This window comes from Giraffa tippelskirchi, chromosome 12 (assembly GCF_054371585.1).
Source record: "Giraffa tippelskirchi isolate mGirTip1 chromosome 12, T2T-mGirTip1v1.2.pri, whole genome shotgun sequence".
NCBI classification, from domain to species: Eukaryota; Metazoa; Chordata; class Mammalia; order Artiodactyla; family Giraffidae; genus Giraffa; species Giraffa tippelskirchi.
Genome location: NC_137286.1, coordinates 38,791,697 through 38,814,964, shown reverse-complemented (window position 1 = coordinate 38,814,964; position 23,268 = coordinate 38,791,697). Strand labels below are relative to the sequence as shown.

Here is a 23,268-nt window from a genome sequence, read left to right as displayed (position 1 = left end):
GGGTAGATCTTTTCAACATTTCTCTCTTATCCTCCACCTTCTCTCCATCGTCTCCATCCAGGCTCCCTATACGACATGAAGGATTCCTGCCATGAATTACTGATGTGCAAATGTTAAAACTGTTCCCTTTTTGGTACAGATGAACCTATTTTCAGGGCAGGAATAGGGACACAGATGTAGAGAACGAATGTGTGGACGTGGGGGAAGGAGAGGATGTGATGAATTGGGAAATTACCATTGACATATGTGTGTGTGTGTGTATACAGAGTTGTTTAGTTACTAAGTCATGTCCGACTTTTTGGGATCCCATGGGCTGCAGCTCTCTCCAGGCTTCCTTTTCCTTCACTATCTCCTGGAGTTTTCTCAGATGTTCAAATATATACTATTATGTAAAATAGCTTGCTAGTAGGAAGCTGCTATATAGAATAGGGAGCTCAGCTCGGTGCTCTGGGATGACAAAGAAGGGTTGGGGGGGAGGCTCAAGAGGGAGGGGATATATGTGTGTGTGTTTTATATACATAGCTGATTCATATTGTTGTACAACAGAAACTAACAAAATATTGTAAAGCAGTTAGACTCCATCCACCCCAGAAAAAAGAGTAATGGATTATAAAATTACTTAAAAAAAAAAGAGTTCCCTTTTTGTCTTTCAAATCAATGTGGGGATGTGTTGATATACAAAATTCCCACTGAATGTGCAGCTGGGTCCTGGGATGTCACTGATGAAGGACCGTATGTAGGTTCTGTATGGAGGCAGCATGGGTCTGTGTAGACAAGAATTCTGAAAATGCACCAATAAAGCAGATGGCTATGCTGTCCAGAACCTGGAGTGCTGAAAAAGAAACAGAGCTCTCAGTTGCCTCAAGGAAAGATTTACTATTTAAAATACACAAGGGTACAGGATACAAGAGTTAATATGTGGCTTTAAATGTTCTTAACCCTGATCTCATGACTAGATTAATGGATTTTTTAAATTTGTTTTTTGTTTGCTTGCTTTTTTGTAAAACCAATGCAACAATGATGAGCCCTGTGTACATGGGGCAGGTGATATCAATTTGTCCCATCATAGCTAACGTTCATTTTGTTCATTTGGCTCAGAAGCCTGTCTGCCAGATTCCTCAAAAAGCTAAGAATTTTACAATTATCATTAATAGAGTGCTGGTGGGATTTACTGAGAGATGTGCATGAACCATCGCGTTTAATCTGAAAAGTCCCCTGTCTAGTTCATGTCCCTTTACCAGTAGATTGCTGTGGAAAATGACACCTCTCGGTTTCGTTCAGTCTTTTGTCGGTAAACATTCTGTAAATTTCGTATTCCACAGTCATGTCACAATTTTTCTCCTCTTTATTACTTTTTGTATCTTCAAGAAAAGAAAACAAGAGTCTTATAGTATGTGTTCAGGTATCTTAAAATGCCATAATACAACCAGCACAAAAGAGAAATGAGATCATTTCAAGGAACTAGGGGTTTATGGATGCAAAGCAAATCTTCACAATGTATCATCTCATCCTTCTCGTCTCTTGAGTTGACCTCATCTTTCACTCTAGATCATTCTAGAGATTCATAAAATAATGTTTCCTGTATCTTAAAGTCAAATAGTCATTCCTTAATTTGATAGAGTTCCTTATTTTTGGAAATAGAGTTAAGGATCTGTGAATGAGAAATACTTCCTGCATATTTTAAAGTATCTGTCAGGAAATGGTATTTGGTGGAATAATTTTCTATAACGTACAGTGTCCTCTCTTCTGTGAACACAGAACAGGGTTGGACATTGTAGAATCCCCGGGGTGATTCCCGTTCCTTTTTTAAATAGGTCTTGACGTCTGGAAGCTGAACCTGATCACCTTTTTTGAGCAAAGGAGACAGCAGTCATCACCCAGGTAGGTGGGAATGAATGAAGCACGTGGCACAACTGTGAGTTCAAAGAAGGGGAAGGAAGCTTAGTTTTTAAATGAGGGTTGGGAAGCTCTGCTTCAGTGGAAATTACTTTGAGGATTTATTTATCAAGGTTTATATCTCCTGCGTCACAGAGGTGCATCTTCTGAAAAGGATGAGCAGGGAGTAGGGGTGGAGCCATGGCAGGGCTTAGTTGTTGTTTTAAATATTATCTGAACTGACCTTAGCTATTGGCTCTACGAGTCTGATATTGGAAGAGGGACTGTTCTGTGTGGGGCTGCTGAAGCAGTTTAAGCCGTGCTGTCAGAGGTTGATGAGGGGCCTCTTGTGTTTATGTTTCTTGTGTGGTTCTGGTGGCCACTCCCTGACCCAAGCTGCTTTTGGGTCACGTGCTGCGCCGTTAGAGGAACTGGGTCAGGTCCTTGTGAGTCTTCCCGCGCGCCCTTTGTGCCTGTGTGACGTTCTGGGCTGAAGGAAAGGACAGAAAGGGGAAAGTTGTCAAAACCCCAGGGGTAAGGACAGGGGAAGGAGGGAGAACTGGTCTGAGCTACAGTTGTGGTGCCAGCTCCCAGCTTGCCTGAACTTGGAACTTAGGTGAGTGGGCGTCATTACAATGGGATTTGAGCCTGGTGGTCTGGAGCACCGGGATGGTGGAGGGAGGAGCCAGGCGCTGCGGGTGCTGGCCCTGGGAGGGGCTGGTGTGGGCAGAGTCCTGTGTGCACCGCTCAGTGTGCAGAGGGTTCTCTGATGGGAAAGGCTGGGTGGTGGTCTTACCAGGGTGAAGTCTGCTCAGGCGAGGGCGCAGTTGGGCTGTGTGTTAACATCCTCAGTGAGGTGGGGTGGGGAGAAGTGGGGAGAGCTGCTCATTGAGGCCTCAGGCCACGCTGCACATGGATGAGGTGTTTAGGGACGAGATAAAGATACTCCTCAAAGTAAAAGCTGACTATGTGGTGTTCAAAGGTAAACTTATCGCACGTTCAAGTTTCCAAGAGTTAATTCTAGTTCTCACAGCCTCAGATCAATGGTGGTTTTGGAGCACTTCGTCTGCAGGGGTTGGGGGAGAAGTTTTCTAGAGAAGACACCACATCAAAGCAAGGATGATACTTGACGGTATCTTAACCAGAGAGCTTGGTTTTGGAAAGCCCGGTTGGCTGTGTGTTGGTTAATCTTAATTTATAGTCTCAGGTTAAAATGTCTTGACTCTGGATTAAGTTTGCTTAAATAGGTTCCCAAAGCATTAGTCGTTCATGTGTGCATGCTAAGTTGCTTCACTCGAGTCCAACTCTTTACAACTCCGTGGACCAGAGCCCACCAGGCTCCTCTGTCCATGGGATTCTCCAGGCAAGAATACTGGAGTGGGTTGCCATGCCCTCAACCAGGGGATTTTCCCAACCCAGGGATCAAACCCGAGTCTCTTGTGTCCTGCATTGGCAGGCAGGTTCTTTACCACTAGTGCTACCTGGGAAGCCCAACCTCAGCCTAATGACCTCCTTGTTTAAGTACTTTAACACTGGAAATGCAGTAGGGGGGATATTATACTTTTCATCCATTTGCAAGGCAAGTCAGCAATTGTTCGATTAATGTAGAAATGCAGTCAGTGGGAGCAACAGTTTCATGCCCCAAACCACCAGGTAATCCACATGTGTACAGATCGAAGATCCAGTCTGTGATAGCAGGAGAAGAGCACACGCGAACATGGAAATGCATAACTAGGAAATGTTTCCGTAAAGTCATCTTATTCATAAGTACCATGAAATATAGTATGATGATGTCTGTTGGAATGCAATAGATCCGTTTCTGCTGGTGTGGAAAATATCACCTTCCTATATCATTGGTTAAGGATGGCAATTTGATTGATAGAAAGTTTGATTTAACAATATGTATGTCAATATTGAACCATGTACATAATATTTTGGGCTTCCCTTGTGGCTCTGCAGTAAAGAATCCACCTGCCAATGCAGGAGATGTGGGTCTAATCCCTGGGTTGGGAAGATCCCCTGGAGGAGGAAATGGCAACCCACTCCAGTATTCTTGCCTAGAAAATCACATAGACAGAGGAGCCTGTCAGGCTACAGTCCATAGGGTCACAAAGAGTCAGGCATGACTTAGCGACTGAACAACAATAACATAATATTTTAGTGTTTGTGTATGTGTGCATGTGTATTATACAAGTTCAAATGTAATTTAAATGACACATTTCATAGCAAGGAGGATATGCTTGGAACTGAGGATGTTACATCTGGAAATAAAACTTTAATTGCCTCCAGAGGTGGTTGATAAGTGGGCATTTTTACTTGACTTTTATTGTTTAAATATTTAATAATTTTGTCTTTTATAATGTTTATTATTTTATAATTTGATCCTATATGTAGTAGTTTTTTTTCACTGCCGTAACATAAGACCACACATTTAGCAGTTTAAAAAAATTTCTGCAGTTCATAAATTAGAAATCCTGTTGTTTTGGCTGAACTTGCTGTTTAGGGTTTTTCAAGGTCAAAACTCAGGGTGTCATAAGGCCTAGGTTCTTATCTGCAGCTTACAGAGGACAGTCCACTGCCAGGACCGTTCAGGTGCTAGTCAGAGCCTATTATATCCTGGTGGCTTCCATGCAAGTCCTCATGCTCACATCTTAAATCCTGTATCCCCCAAAGAGAGAAGAAATATAGTGTGTCATTGTTTTACTCTTTTTTTTCTCAAATCCTTTACTGTATATTCAGTTGAAGGGATGGTCACAAGGATTTTAGGGGAATAAAGTAATTTGTTATGTAGGTATGTAATTTGTCTTAAGGACTCAAATTAGAAACTGTTCACTATTGGATTATGATTTGAATGCAAATCATGGAATTAATGAAGAGGAGAAAAAAATGAGTGCCCCTCACACCACCGCTGCAACTGTCATCACCTCACCTCCATCGCTCTCCTCCATCATTATCTAATCCTCAGTGTGACCTCAATGTCCTCACCTGTGTGACGTTTCTCTCTAGAACTAATTCTTCCCCATCTAGGCTTCTTTATTGCTCTCCCACATCCATCCTATGCATTTTAGACCTCCATCCCATTGAGACCTCCATCCCCCTGATTCCAGAGGTCTAAGCCCAGCCTTCCTCCATTCCAAACCCTTCATCCTTCATGTCTTCCTTTTCCCTTGCCCTTTATTCTCCCCACACTCCAATGACTTCCACCCATTTCTCATGTTGTACTGTATGTCCAGTGCTCAATGCTCCAGCCATCAGGTATCAAGGTTTCATCGTGACCCTGCATCTATTTCCTCCAACCCTATCATTCCTGACTGCAATTTCCTCTGCAAGCCTTTGGAACAGTTTGAGAAGAATAAGTGTTAATTATTCTCTAAATGTTTGTTATAATTCATCTGTGAAGCTGTCTGTTCCTGGACTTTGATTTGTTGGAAGTCTTTTATTTTTAAATTTTACCTTGGTGTATAGTTGATTTACAATGTCCTGTTGGTTTCAGGTGGACATCAAAATGCTTCAGTTATATATATATATAGGTATCTATTCTTCTTCAGATTATTTTCCTGTGTAGGTTATTACAGAATTTTGGATAGAGTTCCCTAGGCTATACAGTAAGTCCTTATTGATTATCTATTCTACATATACTAGTATGTGTATGTTAATTCCAAACTCCTAAATTATCCCTTCCCCTAGCCTTTCACCTTTGGTAATGATGTTTTCAATTATCTGTAAGTCTATTTATGTTTTGAAAATGTGTTCATTTGTATCATTTTTTAGATTCCACATGTAAGTGATATGATATGATATTTGTCTTTTTCCCTCTGACATTATTTCATTTAGTATGACAAACTCTTGACCTGTATGCAGGTCAAGAAGCAACAGTTAGAACTGGACATGGAACAACAGACTGGTTCCAAATTGGGAAAGGAGTATGTCAAGGCTGTATATTGTCACCCTGCTTATTTAGCTTATGTGCAGAGGACATCATGAGAAATGCTGGACTGGTTGAAGTACAAGTTGGAATCAAGATTGCTGGGAGAAATATCAATAGCCTCAGATATGCAGATGACACCACACTTACAGCAGAAAGTGAAGAACTAAAGAGCCTCTTGATGAAAGTGAAAGAGGAGAATGAAAAAGTTGGCTTAAAACTCAACATTCAGAAAACTAAGATCATAGCATCCAGTCCCATCACTTCATGGCCAATATATGGGGAAACAATGGAAACAGTGAGAGACTTTATTTTTTTGGGCTCCAAAATCACTGCAGATGGTGACTGCAGCCATGAAATTAAAAGACACTTGCTCCTTGGAAGAAAAGTTATGACCAACCTAGACAGCATCTTAAAAAGCAGAGACATTTCCATCTAGTGAAAGCTATGGTTTTTCCAGTAGTCATGTATGGATCTGAGAGTCGGACTATAAAGGAAGCTGAGGGCTGAAGAATTGATGCTTTTGAACTGTGATGTTAGAGAAGACTCTTGAGAGTCCCTTGGGTGGCAAGGAGATCCAATCAGTCACCCTAAAGGAAATCAGTCCTGAATATTCATTGGAAGGACTGATGCTGAAGCTGAAGCTGCAATACTTTGGCCACCTGATGCAAAGAACTGACTCATTTGAAAAGACCCTGATGCTGGGAAAGATTGATGGCAGGAGGAGAAGGGGGCGACAGAGGATGACATGGTTGGATGGCATCATTGACTAAATGGCTGTGAATTTGAGTAAGCTCTGGGAGTTGGTGATGGATGGGGAAGCCTGGTGTGGCGCAGTCCGTGGGGTCGCAAAGAGTTGGAGACGACTGAGCAACTGTACTGCACTGATGACAAACTCTGAGTTCATTCATGTTGCTGCAAATGGCATGATTTTATTCTTTTTATGGCTGAGTAATATTCCATTGTATGTATGTACCACATTTTCTTTATCCATTCATTTGTCAGTGGACACTTATGTCGCTTCCATGTGCTGACTATTGTAAATAGTGCTGAAGTAGACATTGGGGCTGCATGTGTCTTTTTGAATTACAGCTTTCTCCAGATACACACCTAGGAGTGAGTTTGCTGGATCATATGTTAGCTCTATTTTTAGTTTTTTAAGGAATGTTCCTACTGTTCTTCATAGTGGCTGCACCACTTTACTTTCCTATCAGTGGTGTAGGAGGGTTCGTATTACTCCACACCATCTCTAGTGTTTATTGTTTGTAGACTTTTTGATGATAGCCTTTCTGATTGGTGTGAAGTGATAATTCACTGCACTTTTGACTTGCATTTCTCTCATAATTAGTGACGCTAAGCATCTTTTCATGTGCCTCTTAGCCATCTGTATGTCTACCTTGGAGAAATGTCTATTTAGGTCTTCTACCCATGTTTTGATTGGGTGGTGGTTGTTTTTTTTTTTTTTTTTTTTTGAGCTGCATGAGCTATTTGTATATTTTGGAGATTAATCCCTTATCAGTTGCTTCACTTGTAAATATTTTCTCCCATTCTGGATTGTCTTTTCATCTTGTTTATGGTCTCCTTTGCTTTGCAAAAGCTCAAGTTTAATTAGGCCCCATTTGTTTATTTCTGTCTTTATAATATTTTTCTTACTCTAGGAGATGGTCATAAAAGATGTTGCTGTGATTTATGTCAGAGTATTCTTTCTGTATTTTCCTCTTAAGAATTTTATAGAATCTGGCCTTACATTTAGGTCTTTAATCATCTTTTAGTTTATTTCTGTATGGTGTTAGAGAATGTTCTGATTTCATTGTTTTACATGTAGCTCTCTAGTTTTCCCCCCCACACTTATTGAAGAGCCTGTCTTTTCTCCATTGTATATTCTTGACTCTTTTGTCATAGAGTAGGTGATCATATGTGTGTAGGCTTATCTCCAGGGTTTCTATCCTGTTCCATTGATCTATATGTCTGTTTTTGTATCAGTACCATAATGTATTACTTATGGTAGCTTTGTAGTAAGTTTGAAGTCAGGGAGTCTGATTCCTCCAATTCCATTTTTCTTTCTCAATATTGCTTTGGCTGTTTGGGGTCTTTTGTGTTTCTATTCAAATAGTAAAATTTTTTGTTCTAATTCTGTGAAAAATGCCATTGGTAATTTGATAGGGATTACATTGAATCTGTAGATTGCTTTGGGTAGTATAGTCATTTTCACAGTATTGATTCTTCCAATCCAAGAACATGGTATATCTCTCCAACTGTTTGTGTCATCTTTTATTTCTTTCATTCAGTGTCTTACAGTTTTCTAAGTACAGATCTTTTGCCTCATTAGGTAGGTTTATTCCTAGTTATTTTATTCTTTTTGTTGCAGTGGTAAATAGGATTGTTTCCTTTATATCTCTTCCTGATCTTTCGTTGTCAGTTGGTTATCCATTTTAAATATAGCAATGTGTACATGTGGATCCCAAACTCCTTATTTATCCCTTCCCTCTGCCCTTCCCACATGGTAATCATAAGTTCTTTCTCTAAGTCTGTGAGTCTTTTTCTGTTTTGTAAATTAAGTTTAACTGTATCATTCTTTTTAGATCCACATATAAGCAATATCATACAGTATTTCTCTTTCTGTCTGACTTATTTCACTCAGTATGACAATCTCTAGGTCAGTCCATTTTGTTGCAAACGGCATTATTATTAACAACTGAGTAATATTCCAAGGTACATATATACCACATTCTCTTCATCTGTTCCTCTGCTGATGGACGTTTAGTTGCTTCCAGCTCTTGGCTATTGTAAACACTGCTGCAGTGAACACTGGGGTGCATGTGTCTTTTCAGACCATGTTTTTCTCCAGATATGTGCCCAGGAGTGGGTTTTCAGGATAATATGGTAGCTCTATATTTTTTAGTTTTTTAGGAATCTCCATATTATTTTCAATAGTGGCTGTACAATTTACATTCCCACCAACAGTGTTGGAGGGTTCCCTTCTCTCTGCACCTTCTCCAGCACTTATTGTTTGTGAATTTTTAACAAATTATTTAGTTAGTTATTTTTGCCTGTGTTGGGTCTTCATTGCTGCGTGGGCTTTTCTCTAGTTGCGGTGAGCTGAGGCTACTCTTTGTTAAGGTGCTAAGCCTTGTTGCGGAGCAAGTGGCTCTAGAGTGCAGACTCAGTAGCTGTGGTACACGAACTTAGTTGCCCCACGGCATGTGGGATCTTCCTGGACCAGGGATTGAATGCCTCTCCCTTGCATTGGCAGGTGGATTCTTAACCACTGGGCCACCAGAGAAGTCTGTGGATCTTTTGATAATAGCCATTTTGACTGATGTGAGGTGATAAATCTCATGATAGTTTTGATTTCATTTCTCTAGTAGTTAGCAATTTTGCACATCTTTTCATGTGCCTCTTGGCCATGTGAGTGTCTTCTTTGGAAAAATGTCTATTTAGGTCTCTGCCCATTTTTTGATTGGGTTGTTCATTTTGATGATATTAAGCTTCATGAGCTGTTTGTAAATTTTGGAGACTAATCCCTTATTGGTCACAACATTTGCAAATAGTTTCACCACTCTGTGGGTTGTCTTTTTGTTTTGTTTATTGTTTCCTTTGCTGTACAAAAGCTTTTGAGTTTAATTAGGTCCCATTTGTTTATTTTTGTTTTTATTTCCATTACTCTGGGAGTTAGATCTAATGAGATCTTGCTGCACTTTATGTCAGAGTGTTCTGCCTGTGTCTTCCTCTAGGAGTTTTATAGTGTCTGGTCTTATATTGAGTTCTTTGATCCATTTTGAGCTTATTTTTGTTTATGATGTTAAAGAATTCTCTAATCTCATTTTTTGAATGTAGCTGTCCAGTTTTCCCAGCACATTTATTGAAGAGACTGTCTTCCCACCATTGTATACTCTTGCCTCCTTTGTCTTAGATTAACTGACCGTAGGTATGTAGGTTTATTCCTGGGTGTTCTGTCCTGTCCCATCAGATCTTCATTTCTATTTTTGTGCCAATACCATACAATTTAATGACTACAGCTTTTTTTGAAAATTATTTTATTCGTTTATTTTTGGCTCTTCTGGGTCTTCATTGCTGTGTGGGCTTTTCTCTGGTTGAGGCAAGGGCTATTCTCTACTCGTGGTGCATGGGCTTCTCATTGCCATGGCTTCTCTTGTTGTGGGGTATCAGTAGTTGCAGCACGTGGGCTCAGTAGCTGTGACTCCCTGGCTCTAGAGCACAGCTCAGCAGTTGCTATTCTTGGGTAGTGGTGTTCCACTGCATGTGGGATCTTCCTCATCCAGGGATTGAACCCATTTCTCCTGCATTGGCAGGCACATTCTTTACCACTGAGCCACCAGGGAAGCCCAATGATTGTAGCTTTGTAGTACAGTCTGAAGTCAGGGAGCTTGATTCCTCCAGCTCTGTTTTTCTTTCGCAAGATGGCTTTGGCTCTTCAGGGTCTTCTGTGTCTCCATACAGATTTTAAAATTTCTGTCCTCATTGTTGTGTATAGTGCCATTCATAATCTGATAGGGATTGCATTGAATCAGTAGATTGCATTGAGTAGTATAGTGATTTTCACAATATTGATTCTTCCAACAAGAATATCATATCTTTTCCGTTTGTGTCATCTTTGATTTCTTTCATTAGGATCTTACAGTTTTGGGAGTACAGGTCTTTTGTTTCCTTAGGTAGGTTTATTCCTAGGTATTTTATTCTTTTTGTTTCTGTGGTAAATGGGATTGTTTCTTGAACTTTTCTTTATCTTTTATTGTTAGTGTATAGAAATGCAACAGATTTTTCTGTAATAATTTTGTAACTTGCAACTTTAGCATATTCATTGATGAGTTCTAGTAGTTTGCTGGTAGCATCTCTAGTATAATATTTTCTATGAAGAGTGTCATGTCATCTGCAAACAGTGACAGGTTTTCTCCTTTTCCAATATAGATTCCTTTTACTTCCTTTTCTTCTCTGATGGCCATAGCTAGGACTTCCAAAACTATGTTAAATAAAGGTAGTGAGAGTGGACATCCTTATCTTGTTCCTGATCTTAGAGGAAATGCTTTCAGTTTTTCACCACTGAGTGTGATGTTAGCTGAGGTTTCTTGTATATGGCCTTTATTATGTTGAGGTAGGTTCCCTTTTTGCTTACTTTCTAGAGAATTTTTCTCATATATGGATGTTCACTTTTGTCAAAAGCTTTTTCTGCATCTATTGAAATGATCATTTGGTTTTATTCAATTTCATTTTCCTTTTAATCTATGTCTTTTAGTTTTGATATTTTTTGGCAGAGATTTCATTTTTGAACTTTTTTTCTCTGTAATTACCTCAACTAAGGGAATTTATGTGTGCTATCTCTGTTTTGGCATGTTATAAAGTGTTTTATTAATTGAAATATGATTGACATAGAAAATTTCAGGAACACAACACAATGATTCAACATTTGTATATATTTCAAAGCAATCACCATAATTAGTCTAGTTTCCATGGGTCACCATATACACTTACAAAATTAATTTTTTATTGAGAACTTTTCCCATTTAGTTTCTTAGTTACTTCCAAATTGTCAATATGGTAATTTTTACTACAGTCACCTTGCTGTACATTTTATGTCCATTATTTTATAACTAGAAATTTGTTTCTCTTTTCCCCCTTTACCCATTTGACAACCCCCTACCACCATTCCTCTCTGGCAACTATCTATCAGTTTTGGTTTGTGTTTTTGGTTGCATGTATAGTGAAATTACGGAGAAGGCAATGGCACCCCACTCCAGTACTCGTGCCTGGAAAATCCCATGGATGGAGGAGCCTGGTAGGCTACAGTCCATGGGGTCACCAAGAGTCGGACATGACTGAGTGACTTCACTTTCACTTTTCCCTTTCATGCACTGGAGAAGGAAATGGCAACCCACTCCAGTATTCTTGCCTGGAGAATCCCAGGGACGGGGGAGCCTGGTGGGCTGCCATCTATGGGGTCGCACAGAGTCTATGGGGTCGCACAGAGTCAGACACGACTGAAGCAACTTAGCAGCAGCAGCAGCATAGTGAAATTATACAGTGTTTGTCTTTCTCTGACTTACCTCATTTAAACTAATAATACCAAGATCCATCCATGTTGTCACAAATGGCAATATTTCATTCTTTTCTATGGTTGACCAATATATGTATGTGTATAAGGGTACTTACATACTGACACACACATGTATCTTCTTGTAATATATATGTGTGTACAGATATCTATATCAGTGCTGCTTACTTTGTGTGTGTGTGTATAGATATCACCTATCAGTGCTGCTTACGTTGTTTCCATTTCTTGGCTATTATAAATAACAGTAAGTCCCCTGCATACAAATGAGTCCAATTTGTTTGTCAGTCCAACAAAGTTAGCCTGGGTACCCAACTAACACAATCAGCTATATGGTACTGTACTATAAAAGGTTTATAATACTTTTCACACAAATAATACATTAAAAAACCCACAAAAATTAGTTTTCATCATATGGTACTGTACCTTGAAAATTACAGTAGTGCAGAACAACAGCTGGCATACAGGGGCTGGCATCAAGTGAACAGGCAAGAAGAGATACTGACTGGAGGAAGGAGAGGAGGTGGGAGGTGGTAGAGCTGAAGGATCATCAGCAATATGAGATGGAGGGCAGGCTGCAACGTTACTCATGCCTGTTGTTGATGGCTGAGGTTCTGGTTCCTTGCTGGATTCAGTTCTGTCTACATCTTGAAAAAATAATCATGTGATGTCTGGGTAAAAGCTCTTTTTTTCTCATCATGGATGACACAGTAGGGCTGGATTGCATTCTGACAGCTGCTGCAACCCTTGTGTACCATTCTACATTCAGTCCTGGGCCTTAAAAACTAACAGTGCCTCCTCAAACAAAGAGAATCTCCTGGCCATTTCCTGCGTGGTGAATCTCTTTGGTTCTTCAGCTACTTCTTCTTCCTCTTGTCTCTCTTTGTCCTCTCTCTGGGACTCCAGTTCCATCAGATCTTCATGAGCTACTCATGTTGCATAGCAAGGAGGTCAGTGTACTTGTCCTTTTGCAGATCCAGCTCCAACTTCTCACTGAGGGTCACTGAGTTGCTGAAGATCTCTTTGGACTCTTCATCAGCCTTTTCAAATTCACAGTATCGCAAACAGACTGTCAGCAAAGATTCTCCCAAACCCTATTCATGGTGCCAGCCATAACCTCACTTCAAGTAAAGTCATTGTTTTTTATGGCCTTGTAGTTGTTATAGTCCTTACAAAATTGTCGCAGCGTTGTTCCTGTTTCATCACTCACCTTTGCTACCTGATGAAAAATGTGATGTAAATAATATTTCTTGAAAGTCGATATAACTCCCTGGTCTATAGGTTTGATGAGCAATGTAGTGATAGTATTCAGTAGCAGATGCGTTACTTTGACACTTGGATGAAAGTTGTCCTTGAATGGTGCATAGCCTGGAGCATTGTTGAGTAGTAAAAGAGTGTTGAATGGGAAATCCTTCTCCAAGCACCTCCAGGATAAAGTGGTGGAAAAACCAGTCCTGGGAAGTGGCCTGTGTAACCCAGGCTTTGGGGTTGCTCTTCCACACAACAAGAAGAGAGCCCTTGACTATGTTTTTAAGGGCTCCTGAGCTCTCTGAATGGTAAACTGAGAGAGGCTTCAGCTTCACATTGCCAGAAGCACTGCCACCAAACAGAAGAGTCAGCCTGTCCTTTGCTGCCTTATAGTCTGGCATCATCTTTTCCTCCTTACTGGTGTAACTTCGATCTGGCATCCACTTCCAGCCCAGTCCTGTCTCATCCACATTAAAAATCTCTGTGGTAAATGCACCACTTTGTCAGTCATTTCTTGAAGCATTTCAGGAAATTCCCGGGCAGCTGCTGTATCTGAACTTGCTGCTTCAACACCTACGTTTATGTCATGAAGGTTGACGATGGTTCTAGCCTTGAACCAATGAAATCAGCCATGGCTGGCGTTAAAGGATGCACCCTCTGATGCTTCACCGTGTTTCCTCTTCAGGTCTTCATACAGGCTTTTAGCTTTCTCTTGGAGCAGCGTTAAGATGAGCTAGGCTCGACACTGATGCAGATTGTGCAAGCACACACTGAGGAATTTCTCCATCTCCTCCTTAACTTTTCCATAATTTTTAAATATTATTGTTGACATCATCGGCACGGGAAAATCCACATGTTCGGTGATCATGTTCTTGTTCTTTAGAATAGTGCCAGTAGTTGAACAGTTCATGTTATAAGAATGAATGATATCTAGTATATTTTTGCCTTGCTTCACTCTAAATTATTTTCATTTTTGTTTCTGTCGTTATCCCTTGGCACTTCTTAGCAGTACCAGCTGCATCACTGCTGCTTTTACCCTTGCTTCCAGACATCCTGGGCTTGAAATAAAGATGCTGGACTAGTGTCCACTATACAGGACTCTACAGTGAAGTACACATGGACTTAACCAGCTGTAGAGGATGCACCCACTTGACAGTGTACACCAGTTGTGAACTAACTTATGTCATCGGACATGTGAACGCACATTCACATCTTTGAAAGCTCGCAACCTGAGGGTTCATATGTAGGGACTTACTATAATGCTGTAATGAACATGCACATATGAGTCTCTTTTTTCAAATAAATACCCAAAGGTGCAATTGCAGGATTGTGTGGTGGTTCTATTTGTAGTTTTTTGAGGACTTTTCATGTTCTCTCCACAGTGGCTTACCATTTTACATTCCCACCAGCAGTGTGCTCAGACTCTCTTATCCATATTCCTGTCAACAGTTGTCATTTCTTGTCCTTTTGATGATAGCCATTCTGACAGGTGTGAGGTATTATCTTATTGTGGGTTTAATTTGCATTTCACTAATTATTAGTGATGTTGAGCATCTTTTCATGTGCCTATTGGCCATTGTTATGGCCATCTATTTTGGAAAACAAACAAACAAACATTTATTTAGATTTCTCCTCAACCCATTTTTTAAGCAGGATTGCTTTATTATTATTATTATTATTATTATTATTGAGCTGTGCCAGTTTTTATATATTTTGGAAAGTACCATATATTTTATATATTTTGGCTGTTTGGTGGGGAGTCATATATAAGATCATATTTTCTGAAAATAAAAATTTACTTCTTCCTCTCTCTTTTGGATGCCTTTCTATATCTTATTTTCATGTCAGATTACTCTAACTCAGACTTCATTACTGTCTTTATTTAGAGTGCTGAGCGTGAATACCCATATCTTGTTCCTGATTTTAAAAAGCTTTCAGTTTTTCACCACTAGTACAAGGTTACTTGTAGGTGTGTATTATATTGTCTTATCTTGAGGTATGCTCCTTCTATTCCCACTTTCTTGAAAGCTTTTGTCAGAAAAAGATATTGAGTTTTGTTAGTTGCTTTTTCTGCATCTATTGAGATCATATATTTGTATTTCATTCGATACTATTGTTTTTCTGCATCTATTGAAAGGATCATGTATTTATTCTACCATCATTGTGTATACTCTCATCAATAGATAGGTTTAGATTCAGATAGATAGATACATAAATATTGTCATCATCCTTCCATGATAGAAATTCCACTTGATTATGGTGTATGTACTTTTAAATTTGCTCTTACATTTGGTTAGATTTTTGCTGAGACTTTTTGCATTTATAGTCTTCAGATATATCAACCTATACATTTATTTTCTTGTAGTGTTCCTTATCTCACTTTGGTGTCAGAGTAATTCTGTCATCATCAAAAAGAGCTTGGGAGTGTTCCCTTCTCCTCAGTTTTTTTGGGAAGAGTTTGAGAATGTTGGGTGTTGATTATTTTTAATGTTTGGTAGAATTCACCAGTGAATCCTTCTGGATTGGGGCATTTCTTTGTCAGGAAGTTTGTCTTTATTGTTTCAATGTATTCATTTATTATTGGTCTATTCAGATTTTCTATTCATGAATCAGTCTTGGTAGGTGTCATGCCTACCAATCCTGGGAACTTATTTATTTATTATAACTTATCTAATTTCTTGGTAATTGTTAAAATATGGGTTCCCAGGTGGCACTAGTAGTAAAGAACCCACCTGCCAGTGCAGGAGACATAAGAGACACAGGTTCAATCCTTGGGGTGAGAAGATCCTCTGGAGGAGGGCACGGGAACCCACTCCCATATTCTTGTCTGGAGAATCCCATGGACAGAGGAGCCTGGCTTTTCGGTCCCTTGTATTTCTTTGTCTCCTCTCTCATTTACCAGACATTTTGATTTCTCTTTTTTTCCCCTTTGTTAGTCTAGCTTAAAGTTTATCAGTTTGCTTTATTTTTTAAAACGCCAACTCTTAGCTTGATTTTTAACTCTTGTTTTCTAGCCTCTTACTATGCTAGTAGCCCCTTCTTGCTGCAACTAGAGAAAGCCTGCTCAGCAATGAAGACCCAGCCCAGTCAAAAATAAATAAATAAAATTTAAAAGTTATTTTTAAAAGAATTTTAAAAAGTAGACCTAATGGATATACACAGAACATTTCATCTAAAGACACAAGAAAACACATTCTTCTTAAGGGCAAAAAACCATTCCCGAGGATATATCATTCCTGGGCCACAAAGCCAACCTTAACACATTTGAGATTAAAATCACATGATGGGTTTCCATCTACAATGATATGGAACTAGAATTCAGTAGGAGAAAAACGGGAACATTTTATAAATCCATGGAAATTAACACACTCCTGAATAACCAATGGGTGAAAGTAAAAATGAAAGAAGTTAGTATTTTGAGAGAAAGAAAAATACAAAATACCACAATTTAGAGAGTACATCAAAAGTAGTTCTTATGTGCTTACATTAAAAATAAGTGAGTTTCCAAAGAAAACAACTAATCTTTACACATCAAGGAAGTAGAAAAAAGAATTAAACACAAAATTAGGAGAAAAAAGTAAAGACAGAACTAGAGAGAAGCCCGTGTGCTGCAACGAGTGAGCCCACACACTCCAGAGCCCATGCTTCACAGCAGGAGCAGCCTGCACACCTAAACTAGAGAACACCCCGGTGCCACAGTGAAGGGCCCGTTCACAGCACTGAAGACCTGGCACAGCCTCCCCCCCCCAAAAAAATGGTAAGATCCAAGTTGATGCTTTCTGTGAGATATGCCCTTTGGATTCAAAGACACAAATGAGTCAGCTCTTCGCATCAGGTGGCCAAATTATTGGAGTTTCAGCTTCAACATCAGTCCTTCCAATGAACACCCAGGACTGATCTCCTTTAGGATGGATCAACTGAATGTAAATAAAATACAACATATCAAAATTTAAGGAATAAAGCTAAAGCCCTGTATAGAGGGAATTTATAGTTTTTCAATGGTTATATTAGAAAAGACCTCAAATTGATGCACCTCTATCTTCAAAGGCCCAAAAAGAACAAACTGAACCCAGCTAAGCAGAAGGAAAGAATAAAAACTAGAGCAGAAACCCATTCAATGAGAAACAGCTGTTAGAGAAAATTCAGTGAAATAGACAAAAATTGATTATTTTACGTTTTCTGAGGTTGGTAAGTGTACTGCAGTTATGTAGACTAGTTTGTTCTCAGGAAATACACACCACACCTGCAACCTGTGTTCAGATGACTCAGAAAAAATAATCTGAGTGTCTGTGTGTCTTCTCCCTCCCCGTTAGTTTATATGTTGAACACATAACCTCCAGTGTGGTATATTTGCGCATGGGGTTTGCATGGGAGTGATTAAGGATTTTTTCCCAAAGAATAAAAGATAAATCCGTTTTTATTTACACTTTATAATAGGAGATAATTAAGAAGCAAAAATAGATGACAGAGAACGACTATGTGGAAGAAAAATTTTAGTCATTCTTTTATTTTTTTGTATTTGAGTGTAGTGGATTTACAGTGCTGTGTTATTTTCAGGTGTACAGCAGAGTGACTCAGTTATATATATATATATACACACATATATCCATTCTTTTTCAGATTCTTTTCCCATATAGTTTATTACAGAATATTGAGTAGAGTTCCCTGTGGTATACAGTAGGTCTCTTTTGATGATCTGTTTTACATATAGTAGTGTGTATATGTTAATTCCAAACTAGTAATTTGTCCCTCACCCCCTTTTCACTTTGGTAGCCATAGGTTTATTTCCAAAGTGTGTGAGTCTGTTTCTGTTTTGTAAAAAATTTATTTTGTAACTTTTTTTTAGATTCCACATGTAAGTGATAGCATATGGTAATTATCTTTCTCTGACTTACCTCATTCAGTATGATTATTTCTAGGCCCATCCATATTACTGCAAATGGCATTATTTCATTATTTTTAATTGCTGAGTAATATTCATATATATGTATATATATATATGTTGTTGTTCAATCACTCAGTCACGTCCAACTCTGTAACCTCATGGACTGCAGGACACCAGGCTTCCCTGTCCTTCACTATCTCCTGGAGTTTGCTCAAACTCACATCCATTGACTCAGTGATGCCATCCAACCATCTCATCCTCTGTCATCCCCTTTTCCTGCTCTCAATCTTTCCTAGCATTAGGGTCTTTTCCAATGAGATGGGTCCCATTTGCAGTCAGTCCAAAGGACTCTCAAGAGTCTTGTCCAGCACCACAATTTGAAAGCATTTCTTTGGCACTCAGCCTTCTTTATGGTCCTGTTGTCACATCCATATGTGACTACTGGAAAAACCGTAGTTTCCACTATACAGATCTCTGTTGGCAAAGTGACATCTATGCTTTTTAATACATTGTCTAAGTTTGTGGTAGCATTTCTTCCAAGGAGCAAGCATCTTTTAATTTCATGGCTGTAGTCACCACCTGCAGTGATTTTGGAGCCCAAGAAAATAAAATCTGCCACTGTTTCCATTGTTTCCCCATCTATTTGCCATGATGTATAGGGAACGGATGCCATGATTTTAGTTTTTTGAATGTTGAGTTTTAAGCCAGCTTTGTCACTCTCCTCTTTCACCTTCATCAAAAGGCTTTTTAGTTCTTTGCTTTCTGCCATAAGTGTGGTGTCATCTACCATATCTTGGTATTTCTCCTGGCAATCTTGATTCCAGCTTATGCTTCATCTAAGCACAGCATTTCACATGATGTACTCTGCATGTAAGTTAAATAAGCAGGGCGACAATATACAGCCTTGATGTTCTCCTTTCCCAATTTGGAACCAGTATATTGTTCCATGTCTGGTTCTAACTGTTGCTTCTTGACCTGCATACAGATTTCTCAGGAGGCTGGTCAGGTGGTCTGGTATTCCTATCTCTTTAAGAATATTCCACAGCTTGTTGTGATCCACACAGTCAAAGACTTTAGCATAGTCAATGAAGCAAATGTTTTTCTGGAATTCTCTTGTTTTTTCTATGATACAGCAGATGTCAGCAGTTTGGTCTCTGGTTCCTCTGCCTTTTTAAAATCCAGCTTGAACATCTGGAAGTTCTCTGTTCACGTACTGTTGAAGCCTAGCTTGAAGGATTTTGAGTATTACTTTGTTAGCCTGTGAAATGAGCCTAGTTGTGCAGTAGTCTGAACATTCTCTGGCATTGCCTTTCTTTGGGATTGGGATGAAAACTGACCTTTTCCAGTCCTGTGGCCATTGCTTAGTTTTCCAAATTTGCTGGTATATTGAGTGCAGCACTTCAGCAGTAGCATCTTTTAAGATTTGAAATAGTTCAGCTGGAGTTCCATCACCTCCACTAGCTTGGTAGTAATGCTTTCTAAGGCCTTCTTGACTTCACACTCCAGGAATGTCTGGCTCTAGCAGAGTGACCACACCATTGTGGTTGTCCGGGTTATTATACATACATACATGTACCACCTCTTCTATATCCATTCTTCTGTCGATGGACACTTAGGTTGCTTCCATGTCTTGGCTGTTGTAAATAGTGCTGCTGTGAACACAGGGGTGCATGTATCTGTTCAAATTATACTTTTTTCCAGACATATGCCCAGGAGTGGGATTGCAGGATCATATGGTAGTTTTATTCCTAGTTTTATAAGGAATCTGCATACTGTTCTCCATAGTGGCTGTACCAAGTTACATTCCTGCCTACAATGTAGGAAGGTTCCCTTTTCTTTACATCCTTTCCAGCATTTATTGCTTATAGATATTTTGATGATGGCCATTATGACCAGTGTAAAGTGATACCTCATATACTTCATTGTAGTTTTGATTTATGTTTCTCTAAAAAAGCTATGTTGAGCATCTTTTCATGTGTTTATTTGCCATCTGTATGTCTTCTTTAGAGAAATGTCTACTTAGATCTTCTGTCCACTTTTAAAATTATTGACCTGCATTAGCTGTTCATATATTTTGGAGATTAATCATTTGGTCCTATTGCTTGCAAATGTCATCTGCAAACAATGAGTTTTATTACTTTTCCAGTGTGAATTCCTTTTATTTCTTTTGATTGCTGAGGTTAGGACTACCAAAGCTATTTTGAATAAAACTGGCTAGAGTGGACATCCTTGACTTGTTCCTGATCTTACAGGGAATGCTTTCAGTTTTTCACCATTGAGTATGATAATTAGTCGTGGGTTTGCAATAGATGCCTTTTTTATTGTGTTAAGTTCCCTCTATGCCCACTTTCTCTAGTTTTTTTCATAAATGGGCATTAAATTTTGTCAAAAGCCTTTTCTGCATCTGTTGCAATGATCATATGGTTTTTATTCTTCAATTTGGTGATGTGTTCTATCACACAGATTGATTTGCAGATACTGAAAAACCTTGCATCCCTGGGATAAAGACCAGTGCATCATGGTGTATGATCCTTTTAATATCTTGCTCGATTCAGTTTGCAGTTATTTTGTTGAGGATTTTTATATTTATGTTCTTCAGTGATATTAGTCTATAATTTTCATGGTGTCTTTGCTGGTTTTGGTATCAGGGTGATGGCTGTCTCATAGAAGGAATTTCACAGTGATTCCTTCTCTGCAGTGTTTTGGAATAGTTTCAAAAGGATAGGTGTTAGCTCTTTTCTCAATGTTTGATAGAGTTTGCCTGTGAAGCCATCTGGTCCTGAACTTTTGTTTGTTGGGAGGTTTTCAATCACAGGTACTTAAGATTGGTTTGTTCCTGTTTTCTGTTTCTTCCTGGTTCAGTCTTTGAAGTGTGTACCTTTCTAAGAATTTGTCAGTTTTTTCTAAGTTGTCCAGTTTGTTGGCATATAGTTTCTTATAGTAGTCTCCTATGACCCTTTGTATTTCTGTGGTATCCATTGTAAACTTTTTTCATTCTAATTTTGACTTGAGCCCTCTCCCTTTTTTACTGTATGCATCTGGTTGAAAACTTTTCTATTTTATCTTTTAGTTTTGTTGTTAGTTTATTTGTCTCTATTTCTGCTCTGCTCTTTATGATTTCTTTCCTTCTACTATATTGGGTTTTGTTTGTTCTTCCTTTAGTTGCTTGAGGTGTGAGGTTAGATTACTTGAGATATTTTGTTTCCTGAGGTAAGATTTTATTGCTATAACTTTCCTCTTAGAACGTTTTTTGCTTCTTTCCATTGGTTTTGGATAGTCATGCTTTTGTTTTCATTTCTTTGTAGGTAATTTTTTGCTCCCTATTTGATTTCTTTAGTGATCTGTTGTTTAGTGACATATTGTTTAGCCTCCACATAATTCTTTTTTACATTTTTCTTCTTATACTTGATTCCTAATCTTATGGCATTGTGGTCAGAAAAGATGCTTGATAGGATTTCTATTTTCTTAAATTTACTGAGACTGGCTTTGTGGCCCATCATATGACCTATCCTGGAGAATGTTCCGTGTGCCTGAGAAGAATGTGTAGTCTGCTGCTTTTAGGTGGAATGCTCTGTAAATGTCAAGTCCATCTGGTCTAATGAGTCATTTAAGGCCTGTGTTTCCTTATTGATTTTCTGTCTGGGTGATCTGTCTGGTGATTATAGTGGGGTGGTAAAGGCCCCTACTATTATTGTGGGGCTTTCACTTTCTCCTTTTATGGCTATTAGCATTTGCCTTATATATTGATACTAAGGTGCTCCTGTGTTGGGTGCATATGTATTTACAATTATGTTTTCTTGGATTGATCCCTTGATCATTATAGTGTGTCCTTCTTTGTGTCTTATAATCAAGTCTTCATTTTAAAGTCTATTTTGTCTGTTATAACTATTGCTACTCCAGCTTTCTTTTGATTTCCATTTGCATGGAATGCCCTTTTCCATCCCTTCACTTTCAGCCTGTATGTGTCCCTTTATCTGAAGTGGGTCTCTTAAAGACAGCATATATAGGGGTCTTGTTATTTGTATCCATTCAGTCAGTCTGTGTCTTTTGATTGGAGCATTTAATCCCTATACATTTAAGGTAGTTATCAGTATGTATGTATATATGTATGCAGTTTCATTCTTTCATATTTGGCTTTGCAGGTCTTTTTACTTCCCTTCCTGTTTTGCTCTCTTCTTTTTGATTTGATGAACATCTTTAGCATTTTGCTTCAATTGCTTTTTCTTTTGTGTGTGTGTATGTATTGTAAATACTTGGTTTATGGTAAGCATGAGGTTTTGGTATAGCAGTCTATATATGTACAAGATTGGCTTAAGTCGCTGATCACTTTATTTCCAATGTGTTTCCAACATCCTGCATTTTTTACTCTACTTTTCTTACAGTTGCTGGTTTTGATACCATGTTTGTGTATGGATGATTTCCTACATTTACTATTTGACTGCATTTACCAGTGAGCTTTCCCATTTGTAATTTTCTAGTTTCTAGTTAAAGGTTTTTCTTTTCCACCTAGACAAGTTCTGATAGTACTTGTTATAAAGCTGATTTAGTGCTGCTGAATTCTCTTAGCTTTTGCTTGTCCATAAAGCTTTTCATTTGAGTGCCTTGCTGGGTATTCTTGGTTGTAGGTTTTTTCATGACTAAATATAATGTGCCACATACTTCTGGTCTGTAATTGCCGCTGAAAAATCAGCTGACAACCTTATGGGGATTCTGTATGTATTTGTCTTTCTTGCTTTTAATGCTTTTTCTGTCCATTTGATTATTATGTGTCATGGCATGTTCCTCCTTGGATTTATTCAGTATGGGACTCTGCACTACCTGGACTTGAGTATTTCTTTTTCCATGTTAGGGAAGTTTTCAGTTAGCATCTCATGTATTTTCTCAGGCTCTTTGTCTCTCTTGTCCTTCCTGAACCCCTGTAATATGAATGTTGCTTGGCTTAATGTTGTCCCAGAGGTCTTTTATACTGTCCTCATTTCTTTTCATTCTTTTTTTTTGGGGTGGTGTTCTTTTGTGTTGGAATATAATTGCTTTAGAATATTTTGCTCGTTTCTGCTGTACAATGAAGTGGATTAGCTCTATGTATACATACATCCCCTTCCTCTTGGACCTCCCTCCCACCCATCCCTTCTAGGTCATCACAGAGCACCAAGCTGAGCTCCCTGTGCTATACAGCATTCCCACTAGCTAGCTGTTTTACACATGGTAGTGTGTATGTGTCAATCTTAATCTCCCAACTTGTCCCACCCTCCCCTTCCACCATGTCCA

The 23,268-nt window shown here is 38.9% G+C and overlaps 1 long non-coding RNA gene across 1 annotated transcript in view; it reads left to right on the top strand.

Moving 5' to 3' along the window:
• The window catches only part of LOC145528340 (uncharacterized), a 45,741-nt gene that overhangs the window by 5,768 nt on the left and 16,705 nt on the right, over window positions 1-23,268 (top strand). Inside the window, exon 2 of the long non-coding RNA XR_014070305.1 lies at window positions 1,815-1,881. This is a non-coding gene — a long non-coding RNA (uncharacterized LOC145528340). The remainder of the gene's footprint in view (window positions 1-1,814; window positions 1,882-23,268) is intronic.